The following is an 18,878-nucleotide window of genomic DNA, read 5'->3' as shown; positions in this document are numbered from 1 at the left end:
ACCAATACGCGACGCATCACAATATACAGTATAAGACCCTGAACCTGTAGGTAATACCAATACTGGGCCTGTAGTCAAAGCTATCTTGAGATTTTGGAAGCTCTCCTCACATCCCTTGGTCCACCTGAACGGAGCACCTTTCTGGGTCAATTTGGTCATAGGTGCAGCAATAGAAAAGAAACCATCTACAAATCGGTGATAATACCTTACCAAACCAAGGAAACTTCGGATCTCCGTAGCTGAGGACAGTCTGGACCAACTCTGCACTGCCTCAATCTTCTTCGGATCTACCTTGATCCCCTCGCACGAAACTATATGACCCAAAAATCTCACTGAATCAAGCCAGAATTCACACTTTCAAAATTTTGTATATAACTTATTTTCTCTCAAAGTATGAAGCACAGTCCTTAGGTGTTGCTCATGATCTTCTCGACTCCGGGAATACACCAGAATGTTGTCAATAAACATAATGATGAAAGAATCAAGATAGGGCTGCAATACACTATTCGTTAAGTGCATAAATGATGTTGGGGCGTTGGTTTGCCCAAATGACATTACAAGGAACTCATAATGACCATACTGAGTCCTAAAAGCAGTGTTCGGGATATCTGGCTCCTGAATCTTTAACTGATGATAGCTTGAACGCAAGTCAATCTTAGAGAACACTCTAAGACCCTGAAGCTAATCAAATAAGTCATCAATACGTGGAAATGGATACTTGTTCTTCACTGTAACCTTGTTCAGCTGGCATTAATCAATACACATCCGCATATAACCATCCTTCTTCTTCACAAATAAGACAAGAGCACCCCAAGGCGATACACTGGGCCGAATGAAGCCCTTATCAAGCAACTCCTGTAACTGTTCTTTTAATTCTTTCAACTCTGCTGGGGACATACAATATGGTGGAATAGAAATGGGTTGAGTGCCCGGTAACAAATCAATGCTAGAGTCAATATCCCTATCGGGTGGCATACCCGGAAGATCCGCTGGAAATACATCAGGAAAATTCCTTACTACAGGAACTGACTCCAAGGTAGAAAAATAAGATGACACATAAGAATAAGTGGAGCCTGGATCAAATAAGACTGATGCATCTCTATGACAGACCGGAATAATACGTGTGATAATAGAATCAGAAGCAACGACCTTTGTCCCAGCAGGAAGGGCATAATATCTAGCCTGGCCTCTCCCTCTAGGGTGACCTCTACCTGTCCGACCTCTACCTTTAGCTGGCTGTGCAGGTGGGGTGGCAACTGGTGCAGTAATCATGGCTTGAGAAGCCTGAGGGGCCTGTGGAATAGGTGGGGCCTGAAAACTCTGTGGAGGTGCACCCCTCCTAAGTCTGGGCAATCCTTCATGATATGACGAGTGTCACCACACTCAAAACAAGCCCTCAGAATACGTGTCTACTGGAAGTGGCTCGGGCCTGATTGACTAGACTGCCCGCTGAAGGCACCTCGTACAAGAGGTAGAGAAGACACTGGTGGTGCATAATATGGAATCTGAGGTCTGGGAGTAGCCGGAATACCACTGGTAGTTGGAAGTGCTTAATGAATAGGATGACTCATATAACCTCTACCATGATGGGCTGCAACTGGGGAACGAGAATTATTATATGTGCCAGAATATCGGGGTCTCTTAGTTTCCCTCTCTTCCTTCTCCCGAGTCCGCATACCCTCCAATCTCCTAGCAATTGACACCACTTGTTGGTATGTGATGTCCATCTCCAGTTCTCGAGCCATACTGAATCTGATACTATGGTGGAGCCCCTCAATAAATCGGCGGACCTGCTCTCGAATAGTAGCAACCAAGGCTGGTGCATGCCTAGCCAAATCACTGAATCAGACCGCACACTCTGACACGGTCATAGCACCCTGCGTAGCTGCTCAAAATATGTGTGCCATGCATCTCTAAGACTCTGAGGAACATACTCCCTTAAGAACATATCTGAAAATTGAGTCCAAGTGAGTAAAGCTGCCTCAACTAGACTATCCAACTCATATGCCCGCCACCACTGGTAGGTCGCTCCTCTAAGCTGGAATTCCATGAAAGAAACCCCACTGGAATCCACAATGCCCATAGTATGGAGGATACAGTGACATTCCTCAAGAAAACCCCGAGCATCCTCTAAAGCTAAACCGCTGAATGTGGGAGGGTGGTACTTCTTGTATCTCTCGAGCCTTAGCTTCTCCCCCTCTGAAACTGCTGCCCTAACCTCGGGTCGAACTGGGACAACTGGTTGCACTGGTATAACCTCTGGGGCATGGTCAACTTGGGCATGTGGCTCTGGGGTATGGGTGGCGGGAGTCTGTACTCCTTCCCCAGCCTGAGATGTGGCAGGAGCAAGAATCAACCCTGCCTAAGCTAGAGTGCCAAACATGCTCAAAAAATGGGCAAGAGTCTCCTGAAGTGCAGGGGTAGTAACAGGCGTCTCATGTGCCTGCTCTCCAACTAGAGCTACTGATGGCTCCTCTGTAGCAGCTCGTGTAGGTTCTCCGGCTACACCACGTGGACTTCTTCGACCTCTGGCATGACCTCTGCCCCGACCCTGGCTTCTTGCGGCTCTAATAGAGGGCGCGGGGTGTCTGATCATCGGATCCAGTTGTGCGTGTCCTCACCATCTGTGAGAGAATAGAAAGACAATGGTTTAAAATTTTAAAGTCAACAAATGCGCACGATAAGGAATCAAAGAAGTGAATATTTTTCTAACAGTTCCATAGCCTCATGAAGATAAGTACAAACGTCTCTGTACCCGATCCGTGAGACTCTACTATACATGTTTGTGACTCATAACACCTATGAACCTAGAGCTCTGATACCAACTTGTCACGACCCCAAATTCCCCTCCGTAGGATGTCGTGATGGCACCTAGTCTCTAAAACTAGGTAAGCCTATCAATATGCGAAATAACCAAAATAACATTTAAAAATTTTAAAATCTCAACCTCTCAGTACATAAAACAATTCTCAAAACCCGGTGAAATACAAGTCACAAGCTCTAAAGAAGTAATACGAATATCTTTATACATCAGAGTTTAAATGTGAATAGGGAAAATAACATAATAATGATAGAAGGGGACTCCGACGTTTGCGGACGCTGGCAGATATACCTTGAAGTCTCCGCGTTTAGCTAGCTCACTGATACCTGATCTGATAGGAAGCACCTGTATCTGCATAAAAAGATGTGCATAAGCGTAGTATGAATATACCACAGCGGTACCCAGTAAGTGCCAAGCCTAACCTCGGTAGAGTAGTGACGAGGTCAGGTTAGGCCCTACTGGAAATAATAAAGGACATGGTGAAATGTTTATCAATATAATAAAAATAAAATGAAAATGGAATGAATCAAGTAATATGTCACCATTTAATTACATAGAATAAGGGCAAATAATACCTCGTGGAAGGAAAACAGAAATTTACAACTTTAAGAAAATCAATGATCAAAGACAAATGCAGCCATAAATAAATATCAACAAGGGCACTCCCGAGGTACCGCCTCGTAGTCACAAATCATAAATAAATTCACAATATCTCATTTTCTTTATCACCGCGGGAGCCTTCACAATCAATTTTAAAGAAAATATATTTTTTCGAAATAGCATCCCGCGTTTACCCACCCTTATCACACCGTATGACTTCTAGTAATTTCCCTACTAGCCACACGTATCAAGCCACCTTTATCTCACCGCATGCGTTTCAACACCCAGACCTTATACCACCGCATGCGTATCAATATCACAATATATCACAATTTGCACCTCAAGTGCCCAAATATTTCAACTTGCCAAAATAAATTAACAAAAATATTTTTCCATAATAAAGAGCTCACGGCTCATGCCAAAATAAATCAACAACAATATTTTCCATAATAAAGAGCTCACGGCTCCATCACAATGAGTACAAAAATCTCATAAAATATTCGGGAATAAATAAGTCAGCAAAAAAAATAATATTTCAAAAATTTTAATATGTTGCCTCCGTACCAAATTTAAAATATCAAATACTTTATATTAATAAAAATTAAATTAAAGAAATTTAACCTTCAAATAATGCACAGAATAAAAGAAACCAAGTTTTAACTAAACAAGTAAAACAATTAGCAGAAAAAGGTCAAGCAAATTTAAAGTATAAAAATCAGATCAATGATGAAGAATATAACAAAATAAAATAATTTAATTTATATGCAATAGTGATCTACACAATTTAAAAATATAATCTTCCACATTTAACCCGTGTACACACTCGTCACCTCGTGTACATGGCTTTCAACACATTACAATTATCACATCAATACCAATCCTAGGGGACAATTCTTCCACACAAGGTTAGACAAGACACTTAACTCGACTTGCTTCAATATAATCCACTAGTAGGCCTTTTCCTCGATTATCCAACTTTGAATGGCTCGAATCTAGCCAAAATAATTCGATACAGTTAACGAAAATTATAGGAATCAATTTCGTAAAAAATACTATATTTTTCAATAAAATCCGAAATTAACTCAAAAATCGTCCATGGGGCCCATATCTCGAAATTCGGCAAAAGTTACGAAATATGAACGCACATTCAACCACGAGTCTAACCATACCAAAATAACTAAATTCCAATAATAATTCGACCCTCAAATCCACAAATCTATCCAAGAGGGTTTTCAAACTTTTCCAAGTTACATCACCAATTAAATGTTAAAAACAACGATGGATTCGGGTAATCAAACCAAAATTGAGTTAAGAACACTTACCCCGATATTTTTCTTGAAAATCTCCCGAAAATCGCCTCTTCCCTAGCTCCAATTTGGTAAAAATAAAAAATGGGACGAAGTCCGATTTTCTGAACTTAAACTCTCTGTCCAGTGGTTTCTTCTTCGCGAACGCGACACTTGCCTCGCGTTCGCGAAGCACAAAAATGTGTTGTCCAACTTTCCTCTTCGCGAACGCGAGGGTCCACTCGCGAACGTGATGCCTTACAAAACTTGGCCTTCGCGAACGCGATACCTCCTTCGTGAACCCGAAGCTTTAATAGCCAATACCCCAGCCTGGCCTCGCCCTTCTATGCAAACGCGAACGCCTTCACACGTTCGCGATGAACACTGCCATCACCCTTCGCGAACACGGTTCCTTCTTCGCGAACGCGAAGAGAAATTTCTCGCCTGACCCAGTTTCCCTTCGCGAAGGCGAGACCTCTCTCGTGAACGCGAAGAAGGAAACCAGAGCTGGACACCAGAAATCCTTCAGTTGTTCCCAAGTACGAAAATGAATCGTTAACCTTCCGAAAATCACCCGAGGCCCTCGGGACCTCAACCAAATACACCAACAAGTCCTAAAATATCATACAGACTTAGTCGAATCCTCAAATCACATCAAACAATGCTAAATCACAAATCACACCCCAATTCAAGCTTAATGAAACTTAAGAATTTCCAACTCTCACATTCGATGCCGAATCCTATCAAATCTGTTACACCCCGAAAATTTTTGAAGTATTTCATTGTAAAGCTCGGTAAATTTCGCAAGTGAATTCAATGTTTCGTGCTGTCGAAGTAGGCTTACGTATTTGAGGATGGTATAAAATCTTCGCGACTCGCAAGCTCACCGCGGTTCGGACTTTTTGGGTTGAACAATGAATCGAAAAGTAAAAGAAAATGTTTGGCGAAAAAACACATTTTTGTGGTCCATTATGTGACCACAGAACCACTCTGCGGGCCGTATAATGGCTGCAGAAGTGAGCAGGAGAAAGGCCAGTCTGGGGGCAATTATGCGGTCTACTATGCGATTGCATAACTGTTATGCGGTGCATTATGCGATTGCATAACTGTTATGCAGTGCATTATGCGATCGCATAACAGTTATGCGGACCGCATAGTGACTGCATACACAGATAGATTTTTGATCATTTTGGTTTGTAATTATGCGACCGATATGCGGTCGCATATGCGACCGCAGAACCTATTCCGGAGCTCCATTTTTGAGTTCTTACAACCCGATCCTACTTTGTTAAATACACGCCAAGGTTCATTTTTTAGCAAACATTCTGATGTTTTAGAGATAAGGGAGAGTGTTTTAGAGAGAGAGGAAACCCTAGGCTAATTATTCATCAAATCTTGCTAAAATCTTGGAAGATATACAAGGAAAACCCACAAGTTCTTCATCTAAGAGGTAAGGTTCCATACCCTAGTTTTTAATTTTGAATTTGGGTAGAAGATGGTTAATTAGGAGTATGATTCATGGGTATGAGATTATTATTTATACATACCAATAAGAATTGTGGGAAGATTGTTGAGCTGAAATAAGTAAGGATTGGGTTGTGGAGTGAAGGAAATCTTGTAGAAGAACCTTGTGGTTAAATTTGGACACCTAGTGTCTGATAAAATACTCAAATGAGTTGAGATCATGAATATCTTCCTAATAATGGTTCAATTTTTGTTATGTATCAAAATAGATTGGGATTGCTAGAATTTTCGAAACGTTGTAGTAATTTAAGAAAAGCTCAAAGCAAGGTATGTTGGCTAAACTTTCTCTCTTAAAATAGATATCCATAATATTTCCGTAAGATCAGGTATGATTGGCTCAAGATTCCTAACTTCTATATTCCGGGTTATTCCCTATAAACTTGTTTATTCCGAATGAGCCTTATGTCGAAAGATAGATGTTGAAAGTATGGTTTGCATATTAAAATATTGTGGCTTTGAATCGTGTTTTAGATGAGAACTAGTATACTAATTGTGTGAGAAAATCTCAATATTCTTAAGACTCGAAATTGCTCATATGTGTACCTAAAGTCTGGATTGAAAATGTATTACTGTTGATAAACTATAAAGGTGGTTGGAAATAAAATAAGTGAATTGGGATATAAAGTGTGGCCAATGTGCAAGAATGAAAGTTATACTTGTGGCTAATGGTGCCAATGAAATGAAATGATGTGAGAAAGGTTATGAAATGAGCCTCGACTCAAATGTTTTAAAATGATTTCGAAAATAGAATTGCCTAAAAGCTTTCGTACTCAATCATACCATAAGTGGTTGTTTTAACAAATACTATGCTTTGTGAGTATTTTCAATGTGTTTTGCGTTCTTACATATTCGTGATTGAAAATTGTGTATTATCCTTTTTGGGGAAAAGTATTTCAATAATAAATGGTGTGTTACTTGTTAATGATTTTAACTTACGCATCAATTACCAATTATATTACTCCATTTCTCGCAAAGAAATCTATTGTGCTTAAATTGTTCATTTCTAATAAACTTAAAGTTGTGATTTCCGGAATATTATATGTATGTTGATATTTATGATGATGATATATGAGAGGAAAGAAATGAAAGTGTAGAATATCAAATATGGCCATCGTGCCTTGAATAAAGAATCTTGTGAATGGCCAAAAGAGCCAAGGAAATATTATCGTTGTGAATGGCTAAAAATACTAGTGGAGATTTATACAATGTGAAAGATGATGAGGTAAATATATTTGCACCTTTGTTATTTTTGTGAATTATTCTCCTTATTTAGGATGAGATTGATGTAATAAAATTATTCCTCCTAATTGAAATTGAGATTTTGGTTGATGTCTTCAAATAAGACAGCCTAGCCGATCGGGTCGTGATCGGACTCTGTGCTTAACTTACGGTGGTATTGGTAATGATAGTAAGTATGGTTGATGTCTCTAATGAGATGGCCTAGCTGGTTGGGTCGTGACCGGACTCCGTACTAAATTTACGGTGATATTGATATTAACAGTAATTATGGTTGTTTCTCTAATGAGATAGCCTAGCCGATCGGGTTGTGATCGGACTCCGTACTAAATTTACGGTGGTATTGATATTGACAGTAATTGTGGTTGATTCTCTAATGAGATAACCTAGCCGATCGGATCGTGATCGGACTCCGTACTAAATTTATGGTGGTATTGGTATTGATAGTAATTATGGTTGATTCTCTAATGAGATAGCCTAGCCGATCGGGTCGTGATCGGACTCCGTACTAAAAGTACGGTGGTATTGGTATTGTGAACACTGGTATTGTGAATATTGGCATTGTGAATATTAGTATATCGGTGCTAATGATCTCCTAACCAAAAATTATATAAGAAGTTCGTATTTTGAAAATTATTATGTTTTAACTGGACATTTGGATATTGTGGATTTTGACTTGTTGTTATTATGTGTTGCCTTTTCTTATATGGGCATTCTATTTTGAAAGAGGATTTTTAGCTATACATACTAGTGCTATTCGACAGTACTAACGTCCCTTTTGCTGGGGGCGCTGCATCTTTAATGGATGCAGGTGGTTGTATAACACGTGTCATTGATCAGTGATAGCAGTACACTCTTTGCAGCTGATTTGGTGAACCCCACTTCATTTCGGGGTCATGTATTTGTTTCTCATGTACTGTGTTTTGAGGTATAGCCGGGGCCTTGTTGCTCGCATTTCCATATTACTCTTATATTGTACTTAGAGGCTCCGTAGACAGGTTGTGGGTTGTGGTTGATGTTGGGAACTGAACCAGATATGTTGGTTTTTGGAAATCATATTTTTCATTAATTCTATAAACTCGTAGTATTTTGGAAATTATGAAGGAAGCTGCTAATGGGAATGAAAAAGGAAGTTGTTAATGAAATCTTTTCAGTGTTTGATTAATGGAGTACATCTCCTATTATTTCATGAATGAGTTTGGGTAAAGTGAAATCTAACAGACTTGCTCAGCAGGGTTTACTCGGTTGAGCGCCGGTCGCGCTCCCCGAGTTTGGGGCGTGACAAAATCAAGTCCGATTAATCTCAAATTTTGCGCACAAGTCATAAATGACATAAAGAAGCTATAAATATTTTCGGAACTGGATTCCGACCTCGATATCAAAAAGTCAACTCCCCTGTCAAATTTTCAAACTTAAATTCCTATTTTAGCCATTTTAAACCTAATTTAACTACGGACTTCCAAATAAAATTCTGATCACGCTCCTAACTCCAAAATCACCATACAGAGCTGTTTGAATCATCAAAATGCTATTCCGGGTCGTTTACACATAGGTCGACATCCAGGCAACCTTTTCAACTTAAGTTTTAAACTTTGGAACTAAGTGTTCTAATTCATTCTAAAAACCTCATCCGACCCGAACTAATTACCCTGGCAAGTCATATAACAGTTACAAAGTATAGAATGAGCAGTAAATAGGGAAACGAGACTACAACTTTTAAAACGACTGACTAGGTCATTACATTAAAACTTTAGCTGCACACATGGCATCATCTAATTAATCTATTGAGAATTAGTGGACGTTATACTACTGGAGGGGATCCTATCCCGCGAATGTGCTAGCTCCGCCCCTCCATAACAGCAAATTATAGTGATAAGGATAAAACTTTGAAACCTTTTTTTTTGTTGCTAATTTGTTACATAATTTTGCTTTTGTAGTGTTAGAACATATGATAATGTCATTTTTGTCTGTATTCTGTGAATATATTTCCCCAGGCAACGCTTCATTTTATCATATTCGGAGCTTTGGTATTGATGGGCCTCATATGGGCATTTGCTCGTATTATAGTATAAATATCACTCACGCACTATTTGGTCGCCCCCATTTAACATGTACTCACTTTTTAAATTTCTTTTAATTTGTACCCACTTTTTAAACAACTTCATGCCTTTTTTCTTTTCGTTCTTCTTCTTCTTCTTCTTCTTCTTTTTCGGATGACAATGATTTTATATGGTGTTTCTTAACATATTTTAAGGTAGATTATGATAGATTACAACGGTGAGCTATTGTGGCGCTTTATTTTATTTTTTACTATTGCTTAGGGTTTCTTTTTTTTTCTTTTTTTAATTATAAAATGAGTTTGTTAGATTTATTATTGTTTTGACAAATTGATGATTGGGGTTTGTTCTTGATAAAATTTTGAGGTTATGTTTCAAAATTGAGTTCATTTGGAGTAGATTTAGGTATTAAATCGTATAGTGGATTGTTAAAATTCGAAGAACAAATTACTGTTTCTCGGCAATTTGCACTTCAGACCTATTTGGCCTTAAGTGCATGACAACGTTGGTTGCACTTCACACCTTTTTGCCTTAAGTGCATCTGAAGTTCAAATTTTTACTTCAGACTTAATGACCTTAAGTGGTAGGAAATATTTGTGGCACTTTAGACCTTTTGGCCCTAAGTGCATCTGAAGTGCAATTTTTCACTCAAGACTTATTGGTCTTTAAGTGTAGGAAAATGTTTGTTGCACTTCAGACCTTTTGGCCTTAAGTGCATCTAAAGTGCAATTTTTTACTTCAGACTCATTGGTTGCACTTCAGACCTATTTGGCCTTAAGTGCATCTGAAGTGCAATTTTTTTTACTTCAGACTAATCTTTTTTTAAATTTTAGACCCTATAAGTCTGAAATTGATCGTAAAGTGGGTAGGCTTGCAAATATTTTTGTAAAGTGGGTATAGGTTCAATTGTGACCTTAAAATCGGGTATAGATACAAAAGCTCCATATTATACTATCCATTCGATTGCAAAATTATCTATGGAGAAGGGTTTAAAATGTCCCTAAATTATTAGAAAAGGTTTAAAAATATCCTTCATCCATCTATTGGGGAAAAAATATCCCTCCATCTACCTTTTTGGTTCACTTATGCCTTTTGACTGTTAGGTCAATGCTGAATTAAAAATAATAATTATTTAAATTTCACGTGAAAACTTTTATTGGTCGAAATTAAAACATCTAACCTATTAGAAAGACCCACCCATATCTACCCAATTTTTGGACTAACTCGCCCCAAACACTAACCCGACCCGTATAAAAAGTTCAACTAAAAAAAAGACGCCCCACTTCCATCTAACTCCGAGTTAGATGGTGTCACGACCCAATTTAGGATCATGACCGGCGCTTAGGAGCAAGTGCTCCCACGTAAGCCTCATCGGTATTTTACAGAAAATTGGACTCCCCTGTTTTTCGACTTTCCAAAAACTTTCCTATCCCAAATTCAACAATCAAACATTCTAATATCAATCCAAACAACAATAACTTTATCAATTAACCAAAATAAGTCTCAACCATTAATAATCCACCCACTAATACCCAGAAATACTAATCTATCTCCAAATTAGATAAGAAAGTGCAATACCATCATAAGTCTATAATAACAAAAGAATACTCATGATACCCATAAAAATGACTATGGAGCGACTCAAAGAGTTTTAAGAAAGATACTATAACAAATAAATAACAATCTTTGCCCACGCGAATAAATGCGGGGTTCACCAGGAACTGTCAACTCATGTACTCTAATTAACGGAGTCCTCGCATGCGTCTACTGTTGCCTCTGTAAAAACAATAGTGGGGAGTGAGTCGCTAGCTCAGTGAGTAATAACACATAACTACAACCGTTTTTAATGGGGACAAGTCAGAAAATATGCTAGTATATTTAATAAAAAATATCATAAGAATGCCCTTTTAGAATAATAAACAATAATCAGTCTCATCATGTGTTTCGTGTAATATAACTCAATTGACAATTCGGTAATAAGCTCGATAAATACAGTGTAATATCAATATTCATATTTGGAAGGTTTCAATGAATGGATCATGTAATCGGTATAATTGTGGACTTCTTCGCAAGAAGTCAAATATAACGACAGTCCCTACTTGAGGAAAATCAGTAACGGTATGCTAGTTCTACCTTCCCACTAGCAAGGGATGTAACGGTAATCGATAATTTCAAGGTGCACCAGGTCTAACGAATCCACCGTTAGCTACGAGATCCTTCAAAGTCTACTCTCATTTATACTTGTCTCTGTAATCCGTATATACTCATAGGAAAATATTTTAAAACAATATAGGGCATTTCAGTTCTTATCAAATCATGTAATTTTATTTCGATAACAGTAAATTCAAGTAACGGTAAAACATATCTAGTAACGATGAAAATATTTAGGTTAACCGATAAACATCTCAAGTAAATTGTTCAGTACCATATCATGTAAAAGACTTGTCCCACATGCAATTTCAAAGCATCGGTAACACATTTATTTTTAAAATCATATATAAACCATGCAAGTTAAGAAAACACAAATTGTGGTAAGATTACTACTCATAGTACTCGTATCGAAATACCAAGCGTGCCGCCTCGAACAACCCGTACAAATTGTTTAGATCAATCTATATTATTACAAACAAGAGTCTAAGTGTCAACTTCATGACTACCAACATAAACAGGTGCTATTCTATACAATTTCCCCTTAGTTCCATTTAGAATAACCTTAATTTAGGCTGCCATGTCCCTATCAAACTAATTCTCTCTAATTCCTTTGTATCACCAATTCAACAATTAATTATAATTAAATACCAAACTAAATCCCAATATTATAATGGAAGAGTTAAACAATATAAAACTTAAAATTCTTCCAGAATACTCACGTTGCTAGTTTGGTAGTTTCTTGTTACAACTCTTTGATGCCAAATAGAGTACTTTTTATTCAAGAAAAATAACTGGTGCATCTTGTTCCTCTTCATGCCTCGCGTCTTCGTCTCTCCTGGCCCACAGTTTGGTTTTGACTCCAAGTTGCTACTAAATTTTCTCGCTTTCAATTTGCTTACCAATTAGAATTGTAAACGTTTTCCGAATTTTCTTTTATGTACTCCATTTGTTGGCAGGAAAGTCTTTCCTCTCCAAACCCTTATTAATTCTCACACCACACCATTCTGATGGGCTTTGGCCTCACAAGTTGCTTTATTTTTTCTTCTTTTTTTAATTGTTAGCTAAATGATCAATTTGTCCTCGTTTAAATTATGGGGTATTACAATCTCCCCACCCTATAAAATTCGGTCCCCGAATTTTTAGTCAAGTGCATGCATATACACTAAATTAAATGAGGATAGTTGACTCGCATAACATCTTCCACATCCCAAGTAGCTTATTCAATGATATGGTTTCTCCATAAGATTTTCACGAACATAATTTCTCTTGATCGTTACTTTCTTATTTGTATGTCAATAATAACGATTGGCTATTCATCATAAGTTAATCTCTCATCAAGTTGTATAATTGGTTCTTCCAGCAGAGCAGATGAGAGAAGTTCAATATACATTTTCTTAGAATAGAAGCATGAAACACTAGATGGAGTAAAGAAAAAAAAGACTCGGGAAGAAGTGACAACCAATTAGCGACGACTCTCATCCCTTCAAGTATCTTTTATAATCTTATAACCTTGGATTCAGCTTTGTTCTTTTTCGAAATTGCATCACGCCTTTTATAGTGAGACTCGTACGATCACTCAGTCTCTAACTATAAATTCTAAGTATATTCTTTTATTATTTATACAAGACTTTTATTTGCTTTGTGATGTAAGCAATATCTGTCTGATTATGTGGACGTTATTAATAGCTTCTTATACTACCAAGTTTGGACCTAATACCTTAGCCTCATCGTTTTTATTCATCTAATAAGGAATCGATATTGCCACAACATTTCATACAATTCCATCTTAGTGCTCTAAGTAAAAGCGATTGTTGTAGGAAAATTCAGTTTGATCGACAAGGTGCCCATTTTATAAGCCAGTCTATGATTACCCACATACTATCATAACCTATAAGCATTCAGGTATCCCATTCACAAAGTACATGATAACTCTTCTTATTTCTACTCTAGGACTCTAGTTGTTGTAGTAGACCCAAGGGTCATTGACATTCAACCTTGTCCAGTTGACAAGTTAAGCAAATAGAAACAAAGCTAGCCAAAAACAAAAGTTTGGTTCTATTTGCCTGTGGTTTAGCTGGCTTCTTGGCTATATCACAACTTTATTTCAGTTTTTGACCTCATTTGGAACTATTTGATTGTAAGTATTTGTGGATGCTCATGCCCAAAATTAAGCATGCAGAAGATCTGCAACACTTGGTGCACACATTGGGATAGCATTGTTCATGTTTATACTTGGTCACTTCTTATTGCTTATTCTCGTAAGTACGCACAATTGGGTATATTGCTCAACTTTGGTATTAGAATTGATGTATTTTCATATTTTATACTTCTTCATTTTGTAAGACCTCGTGATATTTTGTATATATATTTTGTTATTATTAATAAAAAATACCACTAGGCACTCAGTCTAGTGGTATATTTGCTTAAAAAATACAATTGCTTTAGGTCATGGTGCATATACATGTATCTGAAATCTTGGGCTTCATCAAGAATATGTAACACATCTCAACTTACCTACATCTGCTACACAGAATCCATTACCTGGTTGACACCCTCACTGGCAGTAGTCATATCCTTGATTTTACAGCTAGGACATTATCTTAGTATTCGCACAATCACTTATCCTCCTACTAACTAACCTTTATGCACTTTATATTTGGCTTGACCAATAGAATTTTTTTTTTATTTTTCACATTAAATCTAATACGTATACCCTCTAATCTATGTATATCTTTGTCCAGAAGTCTCCTTACAGGAGCTATATGTGCCAAATTACCCATATTTTTTTTTCTTAATGCATACGCCATAATATTTTCCTTTTTCGAACAATAATAAAAATAGTACATTTATATCTTCATTAGTTCCCTCCATTGGTGTTGCTAAATATTTATATCTCTGTTGGTTTTCAAAGTACTTGAAGCTCTTTTGCTATGTATAATTCTCATAGGTTTCTCCGTATAAGTAGTGTCTCCAAATCCTAAGAGGAAATACTACTGTGGCCATCTCCAAATTAGCATAGACCGTCTTAAGATTCTTCAATTTCCTTGAAATATAAGCTATCACACGACCATTCTGCATGAGAAAATATCCTAATCCTACTCTTGAGGCATCACAGAACATCGTGAATTAGAGCCTAATGGAATAAGGCTAATATTGGTGCGGTTGTGGAATAAGACCCTCAAACATGCCTTGGGCTTTTGGAATCTCGGCTTACATTCCTCGATCCACTGAAATTTAGTATTTTTCTATACTAACTTGGTGAGTGGTGGTGCTATTCTAGAGAAATCCTACACAAATGCCTATAGTAGCCCAGCCTGTCAAGCCAAAAGTAATCTCTGTAGGAGAAATGGGTCTCGGGCATTTATGAACTGTTTCTATCTTCTTAGAATCTACCTCTTTTTTTTTCATTCTTAGATACCATATGTCCTATGAATACCACCGAGTCCAGCTAATTGAAGAACTTGGAAAAAAAGTTGATTTTCCTGCAGCGTCTTTGACATATTTTTCAAGTAATTCTCGTGCGCTTCCTGGGTACGAGAATATACCAGAATATAATAAGTAAAAACTATGAATTTTTTCTCCAAAAATAACTTTGAACACCATATTCATTATATACATCAATGCAATTGAAGCAATGGCCAATCTAAAGGACATCACAGGTAACTCATAATATTTGTACCGAGTACTAGAGGCAACATCGAAATATCTTCCTTTCTTATTCTAAGCTGATGATAACCAGACTAAAGATTAATGACTCCTTGTAACTGATCAAACAAGTTATCTATACAAGATAAGGGATATTTGTTGTGTATTGTTATCTTATTTAATTATCTGTAGTTGGCCCACATTCTTAAAGACTCATCCCTTGCTTTTTCAAACAATATTGGTGAATCCCATGGTGCAACACTCGGTATGATAAAACCTGTATCCAGTAGGTATCTCAACTATTCAATTATCTCTTTCAACTCTGTTGGTGCCATATGATATAGTTTGCGTGTCAGGTGTCAGCTCAATACCGAAGACTATTTCTCATATTGGGGGTAGTCCTAGTAAATCCTTAGGAATACATTAGAGAATCTCTCATTATGAGACTTTTTCTTTTTTGTCAAACTAAGTGTTTCTTCTCTTGTTCCCCTTATCGTATCTATGAGATCCAAACAACCTTTCTTCTATAATCGTTAAGTCTTCAAAATATATAATTTGCTCGTCTCTAAAACCTATAATCCCCCTTTTGGACAAAACTAGCTTTTAAAGTTCACCAAACCTAATAGTCTTTCCATAGTAATCGAGGGTAGCATGGTAAGAAGATAATTAATCCATATTCATCTGTACGTTAGAGTCATCCATATCAGGTACAACTTGGTTAGCTAGGGTTTCCTTCTCTTAACTTGAATCTTAAAAGTTTTAAACACATGTTTAACTATTATAAATTTTTCACAGATGTGGCAACCCGAAAAGGATCGCTTAATATCTCAAAACATTCTTGATTTTTAAATCTTCGACTCATATTAAAATCCATACTAAAAGATATTCTAATCTCGATCTTCTTATGTGAGTTCTTGCCCGCCTATCATGTCCATATTTTCAATCTTTCTGGTAAGTGCAACTGCTACAGAATAGGTTTAAATCTTCATATATGCATTTATTATCTTATTTAAACAATTCACCAACCTTTCAACAAGCCTCTAAACTTAAGATTTTGCTTGTGTATCCCGCTGAGAAAGTTTGGTGTTATATGTAAGTATACCCAACGTCTAAATCAATTACTTAAATGATCTTGCAGGCAAGTTCACGTCACAAACTGTCAAGAAGGAAATGATTCATAAACACTTTAGTGAAATTTATTCCCAAATTAGTTGTATTGCTTTTGTTGACATCTCTAAGAGTACAATATCATTTAATGTATTTTTCATATTCTCTAGTCTAAAAGTTTCCTGTTCCATAGACCTCTACATGAAATATCATATAGCTCATAACGTGGTAAGTATTTTACTAAAACCTTTAAGGATTCTTTAAACTATAAGAAATAGTAAACATAGTAGTTTCAACTTTAAGAACTTTATTAAGAATATTTTGTTGTTCCCCATAATCTTCAAGGTGCGTGAGAACTTTAGAGCCCCCTATTCTGTTGCTCATTTTTCTCTTGTTTATCTATTATATCCATAAAGATCTCATTTTTTTCTTTTTATGGAGGTAAGTACCTTTTTATGATAGCACTCCTTTATTGCTGTAGTGGTGGACTAGTATAAATTTTCGAAATGGACTCTATTATGCATCTTACCGGAAAACACCTCATATGGCACAATGAACCTTTTACTGGTCTTGTATACTACTTATGTAGCATTTCTTTGCTTGGAGATGGCTGCATGTCCATTGGCAAAATTTGACGTCTTTGAAGTTTGAACCTCTAGCCAAATTCTATTATAGGGTAATTGGTCTGAGCCATACACGAATAGGATAAGTAATGACAAATTCAGATTTGACCCTAATCGCCACACACGTACGGAGGAATAAGAAAGAAAGACAAGACACATCCTATCATGCCCTCGTGATTATGGGAATAACCAGCTACATAACCATAATTGAGATTCTACTACTAACGTTTGCTCCATTAGTTACAGGAATAACCTAGGGCTCTGATACCAACTTTGTCACGACCCAATTTAGGATCATGACAGGCGCTTAGGAGCAAGTGCTCCAAAGTAAGTCTCATCGGTATTTTACAGAAAATTGAACAGAGTTTCCCCTATTTTTTGGACTTTCCGAAAACTTTCCTGTCCCAAATTCAACAACCAAACATCCTAATATGAATCCAAACAACAATAACTTTATCAATTAAAAATAAGTCTCAACCATTAATAATTCACCCACTAACACCCAGAAATATTAATATATCTCCAAATTAGATAAGAAAGTGCAATACCATCATAAGTCTATAATAACGAAAGAATACTCATGACACCCATAAAAATGACTATGGAGGGACTCTAAGAGTTTCAAAAAAGAGACTATAACAAATAAATAACAATCTTTGCCCACGCGAATAAATGCGGGGTTCACAAGGAACTGTCAACTCATGTACTCTAATTAACGGAGTCCTCACATGCGTCTACTGTTGCCTCTATAAAAATAATAGCGGGGAGTGAGTCGCTAGCTCAGTGAGTAATAACACATAATCACAACCGTTTTTAGTGGGGACAAGTCAGAAAATATGCTAGTATATTTAATAAAAAATATCATAAGAATGCCCTTTCAGAATAATAAACAATAATCAGTCTCATCACGTGTTTCATGTAATATAATTCAATTGACAATTCGGTAATAAGCTCGATAAACACAGTGTAATATCAATATTCATGTTTGGGAGGTTTCAATGAACGGATCATATAATCGATATAACCGTGGACTTCTTCGCAAGAAGTCAAATATAACAGTTGTCCCTACTCGAGGGAAATCAGTAACGATATGCTAGTTCTACCTTCCCACTAGCGAGGGCTGTAACGGTAATTACAAGGTGCACCAGGTCTAACAAACCCGCCGTTAGCTACGAGATCCTTCGAAGTCTACTCTCATTTATACTTGTCTCTGTAATCCGTATATACTCATAGGAAAATATTTTAAAACAATATAGGGCATTTCGGTTCTTATCAAATCATGTAATTTCATTTCGATAACAATAAATTCAAGGAACAGTAAAACATATCTAGTAACGATGAAAACATTTAGGTTAACCGGTAAACATCTCAAGTAAATTGTTCGGTACCATATCAAGTAAAGGACTTGTCCCACATGCAATTTCAAAGTATCGGTAATACATTTATTTTCAAAATCATATATAAACCATGCAGGTTATGAAAACACAAATTGTGGTAAGATTACTACTCATAGTACTCGTATCAAAATACCAAACGTATCGCCTCGAACAACCCGTACAAATTAGTTAGATCAATCTATATTATTACAAACAAGAGTCTAAGTGTCAACTTCATGACTACCAACATAAACGGGTGCTATTCTATACAATTTCCCCTTAGTTCCATTTAGAATAACCTTAATTTAGGCTGCCATGTCCCTATCAAACTAATTCTCTATAATTTCTTTGTATCACCAATTCAACAATTAATTAATTTTATCATAAAAACTCTTATTTAATACTACTCCCTATAATTAAACACCAAACTAAATCCCAATATTATAATGGAA

The sequence above is a fragment of the Nicotiana tomentosiformis genome, chromosome 2, assembly GCF_000390325.3.
Source record: "Nicotiana tomentosiformis chromosome 2, ASM39032v3, whole genome shotgun sequence".
NCBI lineage: Eukaryota > Viridiplantae > Streptophyta > Magnoliopsida > Solanales > Solanaceae > Nicotiana > Nicotiana tomentosiformis.
Note: the sequence above shows the minus strand (reverse complement) of the source record.